Source organism: Danio rerio, chromosome 9, assembly GCF_049306965.1.
Source record: "Danio rerio strain Tuebingen ecotype United States chromosome 9, GRCz12tu, whole genome shotgun sequence".
NCBI lineage: Eukaryota > Metazoa > Chordata > Actinopteri > Cypriniformes > Danionidae > Danio > Danio rerio.
The window spans coordinates 28,838,666-28,859,469 of record NC_133184.1 but is presented as its reverse complement, the minus strand read 5'-3'; the positions used below and the strand labels follow the sequence as shown (position 1 = coordinate 28,859,469).

Here is a 20,804-nt window from a genome sequence, read left to right as displayed (position 1 = left end):
AATGTTTCATCTCGAAGTAGCGTGGTGTTGAAACGCCATCTGGGGGCTCGAGCTGGTTTGGGATTTAGCAAAACTGAAGCAACTACTGCTTTGTGATCAGAAAATGCTACTGGCAATAAACTAGCACTAACAATTTCGTAAAATAGACCTCTGGACGAAAAAATATAATCGATTCGAGAAAAAGTTTTGTGTCTAGAGGATAAGTGAGAGTAATCTTTAGCATTTGGATTTAGTATGCGCCAGAGGTCTATCATACCGGTGTCATTAATCACAGATCGTAAGGCCTCTGACGCATATTTTTGATCAGCATTTTCAGAATGACTAGACCTATCCAATGAGCAATCAATGACAGCATTAAAATCAGCGCCTATTATCAGTTTGAAGTCAGAAAGCTCTAGGAGTGTTTTGGTAATTTGAGCATAAAATGTTTTTTCAAAGATGTTGGGTGCATAAATTGAGACAAAGGCAATATCTCTTTTTTCTATCTGAACTTTTGAAACAGATACTCTGCCTTTGTTATCAGCCCACGAATCCAACAGCCTGAAACGCAAGTTGCGCTGGCATAAAATTGCCACACCTTTAGATTTATTCACAGCTGAGGAAGAGGCTATGACACGGTAATAGCGATTAGAAATCCGATTAATATCCTTCTTTACCAGATGGGTCTCCTGTAAAAAGGCTACATTTACTCTTTGTTTGCGTAAAAAATCTAGTATAGCAACACGTTTCACTGGATTATTAAGGCCCCTAACATTAAGGGTAAGAATATTTAGCTTGACACCATCAACCATTTATGGAATACTGAAAAAGTAGATAAGGGCAAATAAATTTGAGAAAACAGACTATGTAGGGAGCAAGATAAAAAGTGAAGATAAGCATTAAACTCTGGTCCAGGCCAAAATAAGATAAAATTCAAAATGTATAAAAACATAAATAAAAAAAGGAGAAGATTGGATTTACCCATGTCTATCCTCCTTTAAGAGCTAGAAAAGGAGCTAGGAATTGTATGAATTACAAAAAACACCAAACAAGAGAGAGAGAGAGAAAAAAAAAGTAATTACACAATAACCTAGCTAATGAAAACACCAAAGCTTCACAAACAAAGATTTAAACATAGGAAAACTCTCCCAATTATAATATTTAAAACACCCATCAAATAAATAAGTTCGTGTGACTGTTGATCAACCAAAAAGGGAATAAGGTAATAAAGAAGTTTACGCACTAACAATACCGTCTAAACACGTTTTGGCATCTGTAGGGTCTCTGAAAGATTTCTGGATGCCATTCACCTTGAAGATCAAAAGAGCAGGGAAGTTCATTTGGAACCGGATTCCTCTTTTAATGAGTTCAGTGCAAACCGGGTTAAAGGCTCTTCTCGCGGCACGAACTGCAGGTGAGATGTCGGGAGCAATACGAAGGGGTTGATCCTCGAACAAAAGTTGGCCTTTACGTCTGGCTGCAGACAGAATTGTAGCGACGTCTCTGGAGCGATGAATCTTGATAATAACGGGCCGTGGGCGGCCGTCCGCAGGTTTACCGAGCCCTCGATGCGCGCGGTCTATTGCGATAGACGGGACTGGCAACTCGAGCAGTTTTGGTATGAAAGATTCAAAAAACTGTAATGGGTCGCTACCTTCGACAGATTCTCTGAGATTTAAGATCCTAATATTGTCCCGCCTGGATCGTCCTTCTAGATCTGTGATCTTTTCGGTGAGTGTCATGTTCAGTTTTTCAAGTTCAGTTAGTTTCATTTTTAGCGGGCCGATGTCATCTTCCGCAGCGGAGATACGGGACTCAGTCTCGGTCAGACGAGACGCAAGAGAGTCGGTAATGGCAGCAACCTCGTCAATGCGTTTGATGATATTATCAAATTTGACATCCAAACCAGATTCCAGTTTGGCAAATGAGTCGTTCATCATCTTTTGCGTTCGCTGTCCCTCTTCAGCAACAACGCTGGCGATGTGTTTCAGCAGAGATCCGTGTGAGGAGTCCGTTAGCGAACTTTCATAGCTAACCGCATGGTCACTGCTAACGTTAGCCTCGCTGGAGTTAGTGCAATCTTCCGTAATTACTCGAGAATGGTCCGGCTTGTTTTGTTTTGGCGGCTTGGGCATGATCAAACAGCAGTTAAACAACAAAATAACGAAAAAGAAAGCGATGGGTGTTGGTAGATAATGTACCACAGTAGCGTGAACTGGGAGAGGTAAAAGAACGCGACTGCTCACTCCGCCGCCATAACCGGAAAACACACCTTGCATAACTTATAGAATTAGGTTTAAACATGATTAACTTAAGTTACAATGACCTAAAGACACATGCTGTCAGGAATAACTGATCATATATTTTTTACAGTGTAGGCATTACTATGGTTTACACATTTTTACATTTATTTATACTGCCGCATATTTTTTAGTTTTAAAGATCAGACTTAATATTTATATTTTAGATGGTAATTAGGAGACAATAAGGTCACACAATACTTTGTAAAACTGATGCAATAGAATTGCCCATTCCTTTGAATGAAAACAAGCCAACCTGTGGCTGAGAGTATAAAGAGAAGCCTGACATGAATTTATTCTGCTCCATTTCACAAGTTAAAGGGCAATTTTAAAATAACATGACAGTCACTATGACACTTCATTCTATGAAGGCAACAGCTCATTCCATGTGTCATTTGTCATTACACCATTTCTATGCCATTGCACAGGCACACTACATTTCGTTTTCAGGTTTCTATCCGATCAAATGTGTACATGTCCTCTTGATCAGGTTAGAAAGGGTCTATACCATCTCTTACAATCTTATGGAAATTCTATTCTCTCAGTTGGATCGATTTAAGTGTGTACACGAAGGCTTTTCATTTCAATTACGAAGCTGTCAGTCTGATTACTAATGGATTATTTGGTTGGATGTAAACATAGCCTCTGTGAGGACCAAGCAAATCAAATGTATTCACATATATTTTTGGTCCTGACCAAATAAACCAAGAAAACAGCCTGAAATTATATTTAAAGTCAAAAGAATGTCTAAATAAAAAGAAAATAAAAATTCTAAATGCATCTTTACTCATCCTTATTATTTATCATGTGCCATTTACTCATCAAATCAATTACTCATCGTTCACTTGTTCCAAACTTGTTTGAGAGTCTTTATATTTTGTTAAATACAAAAGAAGATATTTTCTGCTGCGTAAAACATATGCTAGATAAAATGCTGGTTCATTCCAAGGTGGCGACCCCTGATTAATAAAGGGACTAAGCCAAAAGAAAATGAATGAATGATTTTTTTATTTTATTTACTGATTGCTATACTATTGTAGTTCAATGATTTGTCTGGCTAAACCAAGTTGCCTTGTAAACCTTATTAACCTATTTAAGCCTTTAAATTGTGTTTTAAGCTGAATACTAGCATCTTCCAAAACAACTAGTAAAATATTATGCACTCATTATGTCATCATAACAAAGACAAAATAAAATTGTTATTGAAAATGAGCAATTAATAAGTAATAATGAGAGAATTTTCATCATTAAACAGTACTTGGGAAATGTTTAAAGAATTGTAATTTTAGTTAATAATTTTGTGTACAGCTGTATACTACAAATGTGTATGTGTGTATCAAAACAGTTGTGAATAACATTTTCATTAATTATATTTATTTCCAAATAATTTCCAAATAATAAGCGCTCACTTAAAAATGCATAACTTGACACAGTCTGACCTTTTCAGGCCCAGAGGAGTCAAGTTCTAGTTGCCTGCAAACTTGATTCATATTGTGCATTACATAGACGGATCATGTAAGATTTCTTGACTGTGAACAGCTTTTATAGTACGTCCAAGAGAAAGACTGAGACAAACTGCCTCACATTTTTGGTCCTGACCTAATGAACCTAGAAAACTTCAATAAAACAGTCTGAAATTAGATTTATAGTCAACAGAATGTCTAAACAAAAATACAATTCAAATTCTAAATGCATCTTTACTCATCCTTATCATTTATCATGTGTCATTTACTCATCAAATCAATTACTCATCCCTTACTTGTTCCAAACAAGTTTGAGAGTCTTTATTTTCTGTTTAACGCAAAAAAAAAAGATATTTTGAATAAATTCGGAAAGCAGCAGGCATATGCATTCATTGTTTATTTATTTATTTGTTTGTTTGTTTGTTTATTAATGTATTCATTTATTTAGTCATTTTTTGTATTATACTATGGATGTAAACTGTTTTTCTTATTCAACATTTTTTAGAATATTTTCTTTTGTGTTTAAGAGAAGAAAGAAACTCATACAATTTATAACCACTCGAGTGTGGGTAAATGATGAGGAAGTTTTCATTTCTGGGTGTTATCCCTTAAGGAAACACATTGTATATTTGATTGGTCACTTGTTCTCTTTGAATTTTGTGTGCCAGCTTGCTGACAACTACATGAGAAGAGAAAGATGCTTTTTTTATTTATTTCCTCTCTTCACTTACTGCCATTAGGATTTCACAGCAGTGATTGCCTGTTTTTTTCCCCAGTCATTTGTGCCCCTGTTTGTTTATGTGTGTTTAAGTCCTTTTAAGCCCACACAAATTTGAATGTTTGAACAAACTCAAAAAAATAAATGATTATTTGATGTTTACAAAATATGAGTTCCTATTAAAATTGACTTTTTTTTCAAAGATTGTAAGGGAGTCTTAATATCTCCTCGCTGATACAATATGTCAGCCAGTAATCTGCGGTGTTGAGTTGTATTAATGGAGCCATGTAAGAGAATATGCCCGGCATTTGACTCCTAAAGCAAATGATGCAAAGATAATTCTGATTAAAATAGATGAGCTTGTGGAAAGCACTCAAGAAGCTATGCGTGAACTCTTAAAACAGTTTCAGAAGCAAAATCCATTCAGAAGCAGAACAAATAAAAGGCTATGTAAATAAAAGGGATAAATCTTCACTAACTTCAACCGAATAAACAGTCCTGAGGCCACAACAGCTGCTGGGCAAGTAAAAAATGCTGGTGATGGTTTCCATAGACACCAAACAGATGTTCGACGGCAGGCATCTCGGCGGTGGCCATCAACATGTGTCCTCTGAACGCTCCGTCGCCTCTCAGCCCTCATGTGCCGCGAAGAAACCTGCTGATAAAGATCAATGCAATGTCATTGTGGCTGGATTTGACAAATGCTTTCTGACCTCTATGGTGAGGTTTGGGAAAGAATGCAATGATTTATCAGATTTCCTCATAAATCTCATTTTTGGTATCGAGTTTCAACAGCTCTCTTGTTTGGGTGATACTGAACCCAAACCCCTGCTAAAACACACCAATGCAATTTACGTCACTGTATCCTGGACATACGTAAACATAACAATGACACGGCTGAGATTTCTCACTCAAGCTTCTGTTCTGCTTCGACTGTCTGTGTACCATGATCACGTAAAAAATGTTCCTAAGACAGCATTTTATGCTGCACGCATCCCATATGCAGCTGGTGCCTCGGCCTCTGAGACGAAGCCAGAATCATGGCCATCGAGTCGTAACTAACGGATACAAGCGTGTGTTAATTAATTCGACAGGCTTTGTGGATTGGGCTGGTCTGTCAGTATCTGTTTTTGCATTCTCTCGCTCTCTCGTTTTTCTAATTTCTCTGTTTCTGTGAAATGAAACGAGACGGCACTTAGGCAATCCAGACAGATGCTGCCGTAGGGTGACTAGCATGCTAATGCTAGCGCTATTTTGGAAAGAAAGTTGTTTTCTTCTTCCCTATTTTACAGCTTAGCACCATTTCAAGTGAGATAACTTATATACTGTGAAATGACAAGACATATGTGTGTACTAAAATAAGGCTGGTGCTAAACTGCTTTGTAAGCTTAGCGACTTGGTTTGTCAGAGTTATTATGGGTAATTTTTTCGCAGCTTACTCAAAGGGCCTCAAACATTCTCCCGATGCTTTTCATTTTTACTTTCAATCAAGTTCCTTATGCCCCTCTAGTCACACGCATACTTAATCGGGAGGCTATGGCATTTTAATGAGGCATTCCGTGAAGATGTGTTAACAAGCAAACTCAATTACCATGAGGTTTCGATGAGAGAGTAGAGGAAACAGATGCAGTGTTGAAATTTTCAAATGAAAGAGGGAGGCAAAAAAAGAGAATGTTAGTATTTTCATGGCGTAGTCGAGGACTGCGGCAAAGGCAAAATATCACAAAATTAAAAAGTTAAAATCACAGAAGAGGAGTGTTAAATGTGTACAGATGCTTAAAAAGTAATAATGGGAATGCACTATTGAGACGCCTGACATTACTGTGAATCTCTGCATATTCTTTAGCTGGATTACACTGTGTTCCAGTGAGTCACCAGTGTGTTTGGATAGAGGTCTAATTGCACATACATATCAGAGATTCAACTGCACTACATATTAGAGGTTTACTGAATACTTTTCATTTCAAAGAGTTTTCCATCATTTTGACAGATAAAATATGGCCTATTGTGTTTCTCTTTTTTAAAAACACTCCCTCGGTGAAGAATGCAAATATAAGAAATTGAAGAAAAGTAAAGACAATACAGTTTTAATTCCCTCCTAAGAAAAAGCAGACCATGAGGAAAACAATGTGAGAATTTGGGAGGAGAAATAACTTTTAAATGTGGTCCAGTAGAATAATTCATAAGCTATAGAACTTTGCATTATATTATTTAAAGCCAAGATCCTACAACTTGGAGATAAATAATTACTACAGTATGTTTGATAGTTTTGCCTTTATATGTTATTTGCCTTCATTCATTCATTTTCCTTTAGCTTAGTGGGTTTATTAATCAGGGGTCGCCACAGTGGAAAGAATCACTGCAACAGACTAATCCAGCAATAGTTTTACGCAGTGGATGCCCTTCCAGCCACAACATAGCACTGGGAAACATCCATACACGCTTGCATTCACACATATACTAAGGCCAATTTAGTTTATTCAGTTTACCTATATAACATGTTAACCACTGAGCCACCATCAATTTGAAATAAATGTATATACAAACTTCGTTTTACTCTGTTCTGACAGTTTCAGTCGCAGGATTTACTTATAAACAGAAATCCACAAAAATATAAATGCCATACTTAAACCATTAACTGAAATCTGAAGATGTTTCTTATTATAAAATGTTTAAATGAAAAATATTATAATTACATGATTAAATTAATTAATTTATCTAAATAAATTGTAATATATAGAGTACTGTTACACTTTTCTCAGTTTATTTATTTATTTATTTATTTTTCTTGGTTTGTTTTCTGAAAAAAAAAGTATTATTTCTTTTAGTTTTTTAAAATTTTTTCTTTAGTTTTATTTTATTTATTTTTTTTAGATAAATTCATTTTTTTTACTGATTGGGAAAATACTTTATTTTGATCATCCCTATTGCACATTTTCTTGACTAAGGCCCAATCCCGATTCTATTTTTGTACCCCTACCCCTAACCTTTCCCCTTGGCCCTTGAAACAGAGTGTAAATGGAAAGGGCTTCAAAATTTACTCCTACAAAACAAGACAGCACTATAGCATCTGCACACCTCATCATATGACTGCTGTAGTTATTCCAGTTGCTTTATTTTTTGGTTTTTATCTTTAGGAAACCACTGAAGGCATATATCATGTTATTATATATTCTGTTATCATATATCATGTTATCATAACAATATAATGTGGCAATAAGATCATAACTGTACTGTGCATTTACACCATGGCCATATCCATCAATGTAAACACAAGAAAACAACATTAACATTATACCAGACACTGTAAAAAGCCCACTCCCAGCCAATAGACCACAGGTGTCAATTCCAGTTCCTGGAAGGCCGCAGCTCTGCACAGTTTAGTTTCAACCCTAATTAAACACACCGGATCAAACTAATTGAGTCCTTCAGGCTTGTTTGAAACCTACAGGTAAGTGTGTTGGAAAAGGGTTGAAACTAAACTCTGCAGAGCTGCGGCCCTCTTTATGGATGTAATACATCGTAAACATTCGTAATGATGGCAAAAATAATAATTTGTGCATCTCCTGACTTCCGGGTGGAGCTAGGCTGCTGTTGAACATGATTTATTATGGGAAATTTTCTTACCACCTGAAAAATCTATTTGGAGGGCAATCTACCCCTCCCATTAGCCCTACACCTTCAAGCTAAAGAGAATTGGGACACCTCTACCCCTTCACGTGAACATACAAATGAGGGGTAAGGGGAAGGACAAGGGGTAAGGGATATAATTGGGATTAAGCCTAAAAGTTGCATTGTAACTAGTACATGCCAACTACTTCTCATTTGAGTATTAGTAAACTGTCTGCTTAATATCTGTTGATGCTGCTCCTTCAACAGACATTTAACTGACTATAAGAAACTTTGCAAGTATATGTCAACTTAACCCCAACCTAACAGTCTACTTACAGTCTAATGAGAATTAGTTGACAAGTAGATGCAATGTAACTTAAATTCAACAAAATGCGTTAAGAACCCATCAAAACAAAGTGATACCACTGATTGCTATACCACTGTTCAATGGATTACCTGACTAAGCTGCCTCTTAGACCCATTAACCTAGTTAAGTTTTTAAATTGCACTTTAAGCTAAATATTATCTTGAAAAATAACATTATACACTGTCATCATAACAAAGACAAAATAAATTAGTTATTAAAATAAATAATTACAAAAAAATTAATGTGATAACAATTCTCATCATTAAACAGCACTTCTGAAATATTTTGTAAAGAATTATATTATATAAATACATTTTAAGCTGAGCATGTATACATGTGTGTACCAAAAAATGTGAATAACATATCATTCATAATATTTACTGCCAAAAAATTAAAAATAATTTGCTTACTTACTTAAAAATGACCTAACACGCAATTTTCGAACATCAAGGTATCACCTAACTTAATTTCATATTGTGCATTACATAGATGGTTCATGTATGGTTTCTTAACAGTAAATAGCTTAACGTCCAAGAGGAAGAATGAGACAATCTGCATATGTTCACAAATATGAATAAACGAATGTTTATAAATGAAGCAGTGTTTAAAAGAACAATACTCAGCACAAATGAAGAGCAGATGGCAACAGATGGATCAGGAACACAGAGAGAGGAAAAAGCCAGTATCTGTTCATCTCCAGGAGAGATGGATCAATAGAGGGCATGGTGGCCATTACCAATGTTGGTCTGGATGACTAGAGGGGTGAAGTGGCCCTTTTACTGTGTGCAGCTGCTCTCAAACAATGAGGCTCGGACTGACTGGGCTGCTCTGTAATGACCCTCCACAATGACTACAGGTGGACTCCAGCACTCTGAGAGCTTTATAATGGGGTCCAAATAGCATTAGCAGTAAGGCTACATTAAAAAAGCTGAATCACCATGCTAACTTTGGCCTGCTGCACAATGACACAGGCAACGGCTGAGAGGAGGTGGAGGGATGTTGTAGGCCAGAGAGCACTCGAAACGCTGACTCCTTTTTGACTGCAATTAAGTGGGATGGAGTCAGAGAATAATTACCGTCATGCAAATCTACTGCTAAGTGACGGGTTTGAAAATATAATGCTGGGTTTCTGGAGTGGCATGAAATACTGTCAATACAAATGAAAAAAAGGGAAAAAAGAAAGATAGCAGCTTGCATACAACAGGCAATCTTTTGGAGAAAGATATAAAATTAGAAAAGTGGAAAACAGCATATGAATACATTAAATATGTTTAATATTAAATTTTCTTTTCACTTATTTTTATTTGTATGCTTGTTATATTTACATTATTATTTAACATTTTACATATACTGTATAATCAGTAAATTACATTAATACTGCAGCTATATTTTAGAGTAAAGTGCTCAATTGTGTTTTGTAAACTACTGATCTGTCAAACAAGTATATTAGCATTTATAGCATTTTTATTTTCAGAAAATGCTATAAATCTTTTCAGTCCTTATTTCAACTTAGTTTAAAGGCTAGAGCAACCAAAAAAAATTCTGTCATTAATTACTCACTCTCTTGTCATTCTAAACCTCGGAGGTCTCTGTTCATCTTTTTTAAACATAAATTAAATATTTTAGATGAAATCGGAGAGCTTTGGAACAACCTGAGGTTGAGCAAATAATACATACTGTGCATATGATACAGTGCTCAGCATAATTGAGTACACCCCTTTTTGAAAATGAATATTTTTATCTATTTACACTGCATATATGCAATGTATTTTGGTGCATTTAAACAAAACAGATTTATTAAACAGATACATTTATTAAAATAACATTTTAGTCACCAAAATATTTAGAAAATTAAAAGATAATGTTTATGTTCAGTAATTTCATATGAAAATAACCTATTCCTTGCCATAAAAGTGAAATTACTGGATCAAGACAAAGGAGCTTGAAAAACATGCTAATATTAGATGAAATTTTCAGATGTCTTTTTCATCTAAAATCTTTATATGGACAAAACTAAACATAGGGATTAATCCAGCAATTTGTTAATTAATTTAAAATAGTTTCTTTCATTTTTTTTGCTATTTTTTAAGATGTGGTATCATCTACATTACAAATTAAATATGCACACAAAATCATTGGGGCAAAAAAAGTGTCCATATCTTGTACTCTTGAAATCCTTAATTTCAAAGGGCCCTTTCAAGTGTACAGTTTTGAGCACTTTAGGGTGCAATGACTCTCAAGTTGCTGACCATGAATGGTCTCAGTTTGGAGTGCGATTTGAATGAGCTTTTATGCAGTTTGTAAAACAGCTATCATTTTTGTTTCACAGAATCTGGTCATCTGAAGCAACATCATAGACATGATTACAGATTATTGCCTTAACAGTGCAAAATCACAAACAAAATCAACAATCTCCTACCAATTAAAGATGGAGAAAAAATTATGATTACACTACTTTCAGTGTTTATTACATTTGAGAACATTTTCGTTTAGTTCATTCATTTATTCATTCACACTTTTTGGCTTAGTCCCTTTATTAATCAGGGGTCACCACAGCGGAATAAACCAGCACATGTTTTACACAGCGCATGCCCTTCTAGCTTTCCATCACTGGGAAACACCCATACACTCTCACTAGCTCATATACACCAAGGACAATTTAGCCTACCCAATTTACTATAGCACATGTCTTTTGACTTGCGGGGGAAACCGGAGCACTCGGAGGAAACCGATGTGAACACAGGGAGAACATGCAAACTGACAGAAACTCACAGAAATGACCTTGCCGATGCTTGAACCTAGTGACCTTATTGCGGTGAGGTAAAAAAAGCTACCCACTGCGCCACCAAACCGCCATGGTTATTTCAAAGTTCATTAAAAAGTAAATATTCCAAGTGTAGCTTACACATCATTATTAATCTGTTACATTTTAAAACAAACTCTTTAATTTCACTTGAGAATGAACTCAATCATTTTATGTAAAATGAAAGAATTCAGTTGTCAGGTACTGCACTACTGTTAACATTCCATTCATTACCTGGACACTACAGCTGATGTCATGTTGCCATAGCACCAACACGAATTTCAAATGACTGTTTCAGAGCTCTTCATTGCTTCTCCCTGTTATTTCTCTCACTTATTTTGTCACTAGGGCCTGTCAACATTAAGCATGGATTAACACATGTATTCATGTTGACTCAGTTGCCTAATTTCCCCCAACGTGATTGTGACTGTAGAACAGTGCTCTGTCTGCAAGGATTAGTCTGCTTAATTGACTTGTAAAATTTGTTAGCTGATGAATAATTATTTACCTGTAGAGTCTTAGCGCCTTTTATTTGAACCCGAAAGGCTCTATGTGAGATCAATTCCATTATAATTGCAGCTGATGGCAGAAACGGCATATAAACATTCATTGCTAATTTGTGAGAAGCATCAAAACAGAGCTGGGGTGATTTTTTTGAGATTATTGAAGTAATGAGATTGAGGACGATTGTGAGACACCACTTTTATTCAGTTTAAAAAAGGCTAATGGAAACTTTATGCAGTCAAAGTTAAAATATATTGCAAATTTTATGTGCAAATCTGTAATGGAAAGTATAGACTATTGATATTATGTTTTTTGGGAAACATAATAAGTCATGACTAGGTTGCTAGTTTCTCCAACCAAAATGTGGACATTACTATAGAAATGTAGCAGTGAACTAATGTACAATGCTGTTTAGGGAACCCATAAAAAGCCAACAAATGCCTTTTTGAATTATACTTTGTTTTAGAAAAAATCTATGTAAAGTGGCACATTGTTTAAAAAAGTACCTTATTCTGACTAAAACTTTCACATAACCTGAAAGAAAACAAAGGGTTTGGATGTTGAACTTAGGTGTTCTGTTACCGTTTGTGAATTTAAAACACAATACCAGTCTGGATATTGCCAAAAATACATTACATGTGTCAAAAATATAGATTTTTTTAAAACCAAAAAGTCATTTCAATTTTAAGTGAAAGAAACATATTCCATAAATATGTATCTTGTAAATTTCTTCCTGTACCTTTATACTGCATTGTTAAGCACATGATTTAAACGACTTTAAAGCCAATTTTATGAGTATTTTTATTTTACATTTTTTGAATCCTCTGACTCCAGATATAATGGCCCGTTTCCACTGAGTAGTACAGTACAATACGGTACGGTTCGGTATGATTTTTTTAGATTTTCCACTGGCAAAAGGTACCTAAAAGCGAACCGTAGCAGGACAAAAGGGTACCAAAAGGCAAAGCTAGACGCGAAGCACAACACAATTGGTTTACAGAGATACGTCACCAGCACATACACAAGTAGAAGAATGAAATCAAAGGAAGCGCCATTTTTATATGCACAGCTTAGATGTTACACCGTAATAATACATACATATATTATAAAAGCCATGGTCAACCCGAGCTCAAACAAACATTGTTGTCGTCTTGATGAACAGCCATAAAGCCAAATAGAAGAGTAGAACTAATCTTGTGTCCCGTAGTTGTTTACAAGAAAATCTAAAAGCACGAGCGGTGCTCACCGCATGTCTATATTTAAAATAATTAAGTTTTTGAGCTCATATTAATAACATGTGCTTGATTACTAAAGTGCTTCTGACATACGATTCTTTCCAAAAACCCAAGACTGATGAATGAAAAAAAACAAAAGAGAAGCCAGAAAAAACAAAGGAGCAAATGTTTCTTTCAGCAAACTAAAACATGAACAAACGGCCATGTTTAACTATTATCATCATCTTTTGGACTGTTATGAACTCAGAATGACAGAATTACTCTCCAACAAGAGGCTACATGTGCTGGTGAAGATTAAAGATACAGATGAGAGGTTTGCACTGACTGTAGGCTATATGTTGCGTGTTTGTTTGTTTTTTTTAACCCAAAAAAGGGCTAAATGTATGCTGTGTGTAGTTTGTCTGTAATTGGTAACATATCGGAGACTGTAAGGGTCTGTATGTGTTCATATATTTTGCATTTATTTATTTATTTTATATAATTGCTATTTCGCACTATAATTGGCCTGCAGTTATAATCAAACCATGCTCATAGAAAGGTTAGTTCCCCTTCGGGGGGAACTTCAGCACTATAAGTGGATTTGATTTGTAAAATCCACGCATTGGGAGGTTCGGTTCAGAAGCTACTCGTCTGAAAGAGTATTGAACGGGCCAATTAAGAATGATTTGGCAGCGCAAGCCTGCGCAGGTGAGCGGCATAAGCAATCAACTGAGTATATAAGCTCACCTGGCGCCAGCAGACGCTATCCTTTTCGCTTCAGAGACTTTCTGATCGAGTCGATGAGGGTTCCTCCTGCTGTGACCAGCGATTCTGAGCGAACGAGAGCATTCTCCCGGTCCAGAGTGTGTACACGCAGTGGCAGACGGTCGAGCTGGGTTTCTCCCTTGCCTGGCGTTCTTTGGGTCCGGTCCTCCAGAGCGGTGCATATAAGGTTGCAAACTTCACAGAAAGAGCAACACAGTCGTGCAGCACGTCCTTATCAGGACGGCGCTCCGACTGTGCGTTTCTGGATGCGGTGGTTTCCTGTCCTCGGATGATGGGCGCGGGCACTGCGTTACATGTCTGGGGGTCCAGCATGTTAATGCGCTGCTCGCGGGCAGTTCATGTCGTCATTGCGATGCCATGACTGTTGCGCAAGATCGCGGTTAGCCTTTGCAAAAGGGTGAACCACCCCAGTTGTCCCCTGCTCTGCAGCGGGCACTCGGGCAGATCTGAGGGTTTCAGCGAGAGATAATCCGTCGCCCACGGGCCCGCGGACCTCCCGCTCCTCTAAGCGCTCCATCCAAGCTTCGGGCGGGGGAAGCGATCCGTCTAACAGATGGTAGCCCTTACGCCCGATGACACCGGAGACCAGATGTCCACCGCGGCATCGGAGGGTGGGCTTTCATTGTCCGATGATGATCCAGACCCGCTCGCCCCCTTCGGGCTGGTGAGCGCTGTCACTACGGATCCTGAAACGGACATGTTAGCCGTGCTTTCCCGGGCTGCTTCGGCCGTGGGTTGGAGATGGTTTATCCCCCAGCTCCGCGGCCGGACCGACTAGAGGGGCGTTCCCTTCTTCCCGGAGGTGCACAGTAGGCTCACGCGGTCTTGTAAAGCACTTTTTTCTGCTCGTGCTGCGTGTTCCTCCACCCTAACCACTCTTGACGGTGAAACAGCCAGGGGGTATGTGGCGATTCCTCAGGTTGAGTGCGCGATGGCGGTAAATCCGCGCGGCGCCTCTTCTTGGCGGGGTCCGCCTCGTCTCCCATCCAAAGCCTGTAAGTTATCTACCTCCCTCGGAGCTAGAGCTTACATAGCTGCGGGCCAGGCTGCTTCCGCCTTGCATGCGATAGCCACCTACCAGCGCTACCAAGCGCAGGCGCTGGCCGAGCTGCACGAGGGTGGGTCCAACCCAGGCTTACGAGCTTCGCACCGCCGCCGACTTAGCTCTTCGGACTACTGAGTCCGCTGCGTGTGCGTTGGGGAGGACGATGTCCACATTAGTGGTCCAGGAGCGCCACCCCTGGCTGATATGCGCAAAGTCGACAAAGTCCGCTTTCTTGACTTCCCCATATCCCCAGCCAGGTTCGGCGACACTGTCTGTGAATTCACCCAGGAATTCAAGGCGGTGAGAGAGCAGTTGGTGGGTGATGTCTTATCGGCGGTCCGTAGCCCGCTCCGCCCGCCGTGCCATTCATACCTGCTCCTCGCCGAAGGCGCCCGCCTACGAGAGCTGCTCCGCCCCCGCACACGCCTCTGGCGAAGCGAGCGCGTCGGGCACCTCGGAAGCAGGCAGCCCCCCTGCCCAGAACGCCGCTAAGTCCGGCAACGGACCGCGAAGCGCCCCTGGGACAGGCCATCTGGAGAAGAGGGAACTTGCTCTTTCCCCGCTGGAGGGCGGGGCCCCATTTCCAACGGCACTTTTTACTGCCATGAAAACAGTATGAAAGGGCACTTTTCACTTCCCCAGATGTGACAGCCCGAAATCTGCCAGTCTGGGACGCTATGCTTTCTAGCTTGCAGATTCGGTGCGTTTCGCCAGTGGCTCACGAGCGCTGGGAGGACGGTCTCCTTTCTCCCACCCCTCGAGCCTCCCCTCCGGAGCTCGGGTTTGGAGTGAGAGCAAATATCTCACCTCCAGCTTTTCCGTGGGACCCGCGAGCTTCCCGGATCAGCACACCCACTCCGCGCTGCCCCACTGCTGGTACGTCAGCGATTGTAGCGATGAGTCCATTAGCGAGAGCTCTGCCTGCCTGGTTAGCGCGGGCCAGCTCTTCGCGGTGGCTCATACGCACAATCAGACTCGGCTATGCGATTCAGTTTGCGAAACGGCCCCCCAAGTCACGGGTGTGTATTCACCAGGGTCAGCCCCCTGTCCGCCCCTGTCTTGCGAGAGGAGATTGCTGTCCTCCTGGCGAAGGATGCAATCGAGCCGCTCCCTCCAGCCGAGATGGAGAGCGGGTTTTACAGCCCACGCTTCATCGTGCCCAAAAAGAGCGGTGGGTCACGGCCAATCCTAGATCTGCGCGTTTTGAACCGCTGCCTGCACAAGCTGCCGTTCAGAATGCTCACGCAGAAGCGCATCCTCCGGTGCGTTCGTCCTCTGGGTTGGTCTGCAGCATTAGACCTGATGGACGCGTATTTCCATGTCTCCACTCTTCCTCGCCACCGACAGTTTCTGCGGTTTGCGTTTGAAGGTCGAGCTTGGCAATACAAAGCCCTCCCCTTCGGGCTCTCTCTGTCTCCGCGGGTCCTCACCAAGCCCGCGGAGGGTGCCTCAGCGCCCCTTCGGCTCGCGGGCATCTGCATACTCAATTTCTTTACGACTGGCTGATTTTTGCCCTCTCTCGGAGCAGTTGATTATGCACAGAGACAAAGTGCTCTGGCACTTCCACCTGTGGGGGTTTCAGGTCAACCGAGAAAAGAGCAAACTCGCCCCCGTGCAGAGGATCTCTTCTCTCGGGCTGGAGCTGGACTCGGTCACCATGGCAGCGCGCCTCTCCGGAGAGCGCGCTCAGCTGATGCTGTACTGTCTGAGAGAGCTCGACAGTAAAATAGTGGTCCCACTGAAACTATTTCAGAGGCTCCTGGGGCATATGGCATCCGCAGCCGCTTCATGCCGCTCGGATTATTCTATATGAGACCACTTCAGCACTGGCTTCACGATCGAGTCCCCAGACGCGCATGGCACGCGCGCGCACACCGAGTCTCTGTTACTGCGCTGTGTCGCCGCGCCCTCAGCCCTTGGAGCGACCCCTCGTTCCTACAGGCCTGGGTGTCTCTAGAACAGGCGTCCAGTCTTGTTGTCGTTTCAGCAGACACTTCCAACACGGGCTGGGGGGCTGTGCGTTGCGGGCATGCGGCTGCGGACCTGTGGAAAGGTACCCAGTTGCATTGGCATATCGCCTGGAGCTGTTGGCAGTGTTCCTCGCTCTCCACCGTTTTTTTCCGGTGCTGGAGCGGCAACACGTGCTGGTCAGGACGGACAGTACGGCGGCGGTGGCGTATATCAGCCGTATAGGGGGTACGCGCTCTCGCCGCATGTCTCAGCTCGCCCGCCGTCTGCTCCTCTGGAGTCATCCGCGGCTGAAATCGCTGCACGCCATTCATATTAAGGCAAGCTCAACCGTGCAGCCGATGCGCTCTCACAGCAGCCTTGCGTCCTGGAGAATGGAGACTCCACCCCGAGTCTGTTCAGCTGATATGGGCGCGATTCGGGGAAGCCCAGATCGATCTGTTGCTTCCCCCGAGATCGCTCATTGCTAGTTGTTCTTTCCCTGACCGAGTGCTCTCGGCACGGATGCACTGGCTTACAGCTGGCCTCGGGGCACGCGCAAATACGCGTTTCCCCCAGTGAGCCTGCTCGCGCAGTTACTGTGCAAGGTCAGAGAGGACGAGGAACAGGTTGCTGGTTGCGCCCCTCTGGCTCAACCGGACCTGGATGTCAGAGCTCTCCCTCGCGATAGCCCTCCCCTGGCAGTCCCTTCGAGAGAGCACCTACTCTCTCAGGGACAGGGCACCACCTGGCACCCTCGCCGATCTTTGAAGAGATTTTAGACGCGAGGAAGACTTAGGTAACCTCCAATTGCGGTGGCTAATACCGTCACTCGGGCTAGAGCCCCCTCCCCGAGCGCGCCTATGCCCTGACGTGGAGTCTATTCACTGAATGGTGTGTCTCTCGCTGAGAAGACCCCCGTAATTTGCCAGATCAGCGTTGTGCTTTCTTTACGCCGAGAGAAGTTGGAGAGCAGGCTGTCGCCCTCCACACTCAAGGTTACGTGGCTGCCATCTCCGCTCTCATAACGCGGTGGCTGGCAGCACCGTGGGAACGCATAACCTCATCATCCGGTTCCTCAAGGGCGTTAAGCGAATTAATTCATCCCGCCCCCTCTCATGCCCTCTTAGGATCTCGCCCTCGCTACACAAGCCGCGTCAGATCCCTTCGATCCTCGACTCAGTATCTTTCTGTCCCTGAAGACAGCTCTGCTGGTCACGTTGATATCGATTAGAGGGTCGGGGACCCGGAGGCATTTTTCGGTCAGTGACTCGTGCCTATAATTGGGCTGGCTTCTCTCACGTCCTGAGACCCCGCCCGCAATATGTGCCCAAGGTTCCTACCACTCCGTTTTAATACGAGGTAGTGAGCCTGCAAGCGCTGCCCTCGGAGGAGGCAGACCCAGCCCTTCTTTATTGTCCAGTTCGCGTTTTGCGTATTATCCGGACCGCAGAGTTTAGATCATCTGAGCAGCTCTTCGTCTGTTATAACGGTCGGCAGCAGGGAAGTGCCGTACCGAAATAAGTTCCCACTAGATTGTGGATGCCTTTCTTTCACTATCAGAGCCGAGATGAGCCGCGTCCCCCGAGAGCGCGTGCGCACTCCACTCGGAGCTTCGCATCCTCTCGAGCGTGCGCACGCGGCGCCCCTCTAACAGACTTCTGTAGAGCTGCGGGCTGGGTGACACCCAACACATTTGCAAGGTTTTACAATCTGCGAGTGGAGCCGGTTTCCTCAAGGGTATTAGGTAACCCTTGGTGATTGAGGAAACAATTCGGTAGGGTGTTGAAACACGCTTGCTGCGCCATTTTCCCTAACACGGAGATACGTGCGCCTTTTTATCTGTCAGTAAAGTTCCCCGTCAGGTGAGCCCTGCAGATTCCTCCGTGGCCCCCAGCACTGACTCAGCGGAGGAGTCACTTGCTGGCCCACTACGTTGTAGGTCTGCCCGCTGGTCAGCCCGCGTTTTGGGTAAAGGTGCCTGCTATGCGTGATCCCCACTAGGCGATCCCATATGCTTATTCCGCCACGGTTAAGTCCCCCCCCTGGGCGGACCCGTGTCTTCCCTCCCCGCTAACCACTCTTTTGCTATGCGTACTCCCCCTTTTTAGGGCTAGTCCATATGTAAATTCTGCCATCTATCCCCCCTTGGGTAACGGATGGCCTCCGCAGCGTCCTCCCTATCGGGATTGCACGCTTCCCAACGTACTGTCGTATTTTCCTAGAATTATCTAGATGCTCACGACTTCCCAAAAAATATATATAAATCCGTAAAACTTCTGTTGAAGTAGGATAAATTAGGGCCAGGGACACGTTGGAGGACCGCGCCCCCCATGATGCGGGTGCGTCACGCTTGCTTGACTATCTCCTCATCGGGGGTGTTGGTAAGGTGCAGTCATTATGGCGCTTTCAATGGGCTCCCAATGCGTGGATTTTACAAATCAAATCCACTTATAGTGCTGAAGTTCCCCCCGAAGGGGAACGTTCGAGGTTACTAAAGTAACCCTTCGTTCCCCGAGGAGGGGAACGGAAGCACTATACTCCGTCGCCATAATGACTGTCCCTTAGCTGTTGAAAGTCTCTTCAGCTTAAAAAGGATAGCGTCTGCTGGCGCCAGGTGAGCTTATATACTCAGTTGATTGCTTATGCCGCTCACCTGCGCAGGCTTGCGCTGCCAAATCATTCTTAATTGGCCCGTTCAATACTCTTTCAGACGAGTAGCTTCTGAACCGAACCTCCCAATGCGTGGATTTTACAAATCAAATCCACTTATAGTGCTTCCGTTCCCCTCCTCGGGGAACGAAGGGTTACTTTAGTAACCTCGAACGTTATCAACATTTATACACAAGTATTTATGTGCATAAAGTATCTGCTTTGTAAGAACTGCTTCTCTAATGACATTTGAACGACCCAAACAGCTTTACTTTGATGTATCCTCAAGCGAGAATGATGTTGACTGAAATTTACCATAGGTACCATTTTGCTAGTGGAAATGCAAACCTGATAAAGATGACCCGTACCGTATCGTATTGTACCATTAAAAGTTGAATATCAGCCAAATATTCTCCTACCATAACAAAGTATACATCAATTAAAAATATTTTTATTCACATTCAGGAGGAGGGTGGTTGAGGAGGGGGATCGGTAAAATGAGGTGACAAAATTAGCCCTGGTAGTAGAAATTAAACCTACTGTATTTTGCATGTGTGAATGTTGAAAGCATCTCTTTTTTCCTACCCCGAACACAAAAGATCAATTTCCTATCATAAAGAGCCTTTTGTGTAATGTCAGGTTAAGTCACCTTTATACAATGTGCTGTAGATTGTCAAGCTGTGTTAAAAGGATGAACAGGCAAACAAAAGACAGATAACTACATTTCATGATTGCATAACATATTCAATATCTCAAGCATGCTGGTAGCAGAATAGTAGTGGAATGATGGAGCAGTTAGTATAAAATGATTAAGTTTTGTTCAGAACATTACAGGTTCTTGATGGAACAATCAATGCCAGTAAAAAACTAAGAATGTGTCTTCTTCTGAGAATGTGTCTTTCAAAGTTTAGTAACAGAGGGATCTTGCTTCGGGATGTTGTGCAGGGTATACATGTATACACATATTAAATAAGCATGATAGCAAACATGACAAGAATCAGTGAATCATATCACTGTTGCTCTCCAAAATAAATAATAACATAAAATGTTCATGTACACAAACTCATACCATCAGAGGCAAACCGACAGATGTGTAAGGCTCAAGATTAAAAGAGAGAGCCCAGCCAGCTTGAAAAGATGAGTAACCCACAAACACACAACAGCCCAGGGAAAGACGCTGTACAAAGATTCATTCAAGGTCACATTCACACAAACACACTTGTTCACCTCAGGTCTTCCAGTGAGGTGTCAGTGGAGTTACATCACTCAAAAGTAATGACATTTCTCTCTCCCTCATGCACACACTTCACAACCGCAAGATTAGTTTGCCGAGACCCCACTTCTCCGTCCATTTCAGAAACACACTGCTGTTGACAAGGTCACACCCTTCCTCCTATAGCTTGGAGAATAGAAA

At 42.0% G+C, this 20,804-nt stretch overlaps 1 protein-coding gene across 1 annotated transcript in view; it reads right to left on the bottom strand.

Annotated features, from left to right (window-relative positions):
- Window positions 1-20,804, bottom strand: part of LOC141376138 (uncharacterized) — a 1,104,960-nt gene that overhangs the window by 4,923 nt on the left and 1,079,233 nt on the right. The window contains exon 5 of the transcript XR_012385424.1: window positions 2,252-5,115. The gene's annotated coding sequence lies outside the window, so the exon portion shown is untranslated. The remainder of the gene's footprint in view (window positions 1-2,251; window positions 5,116-20,804) is intronic.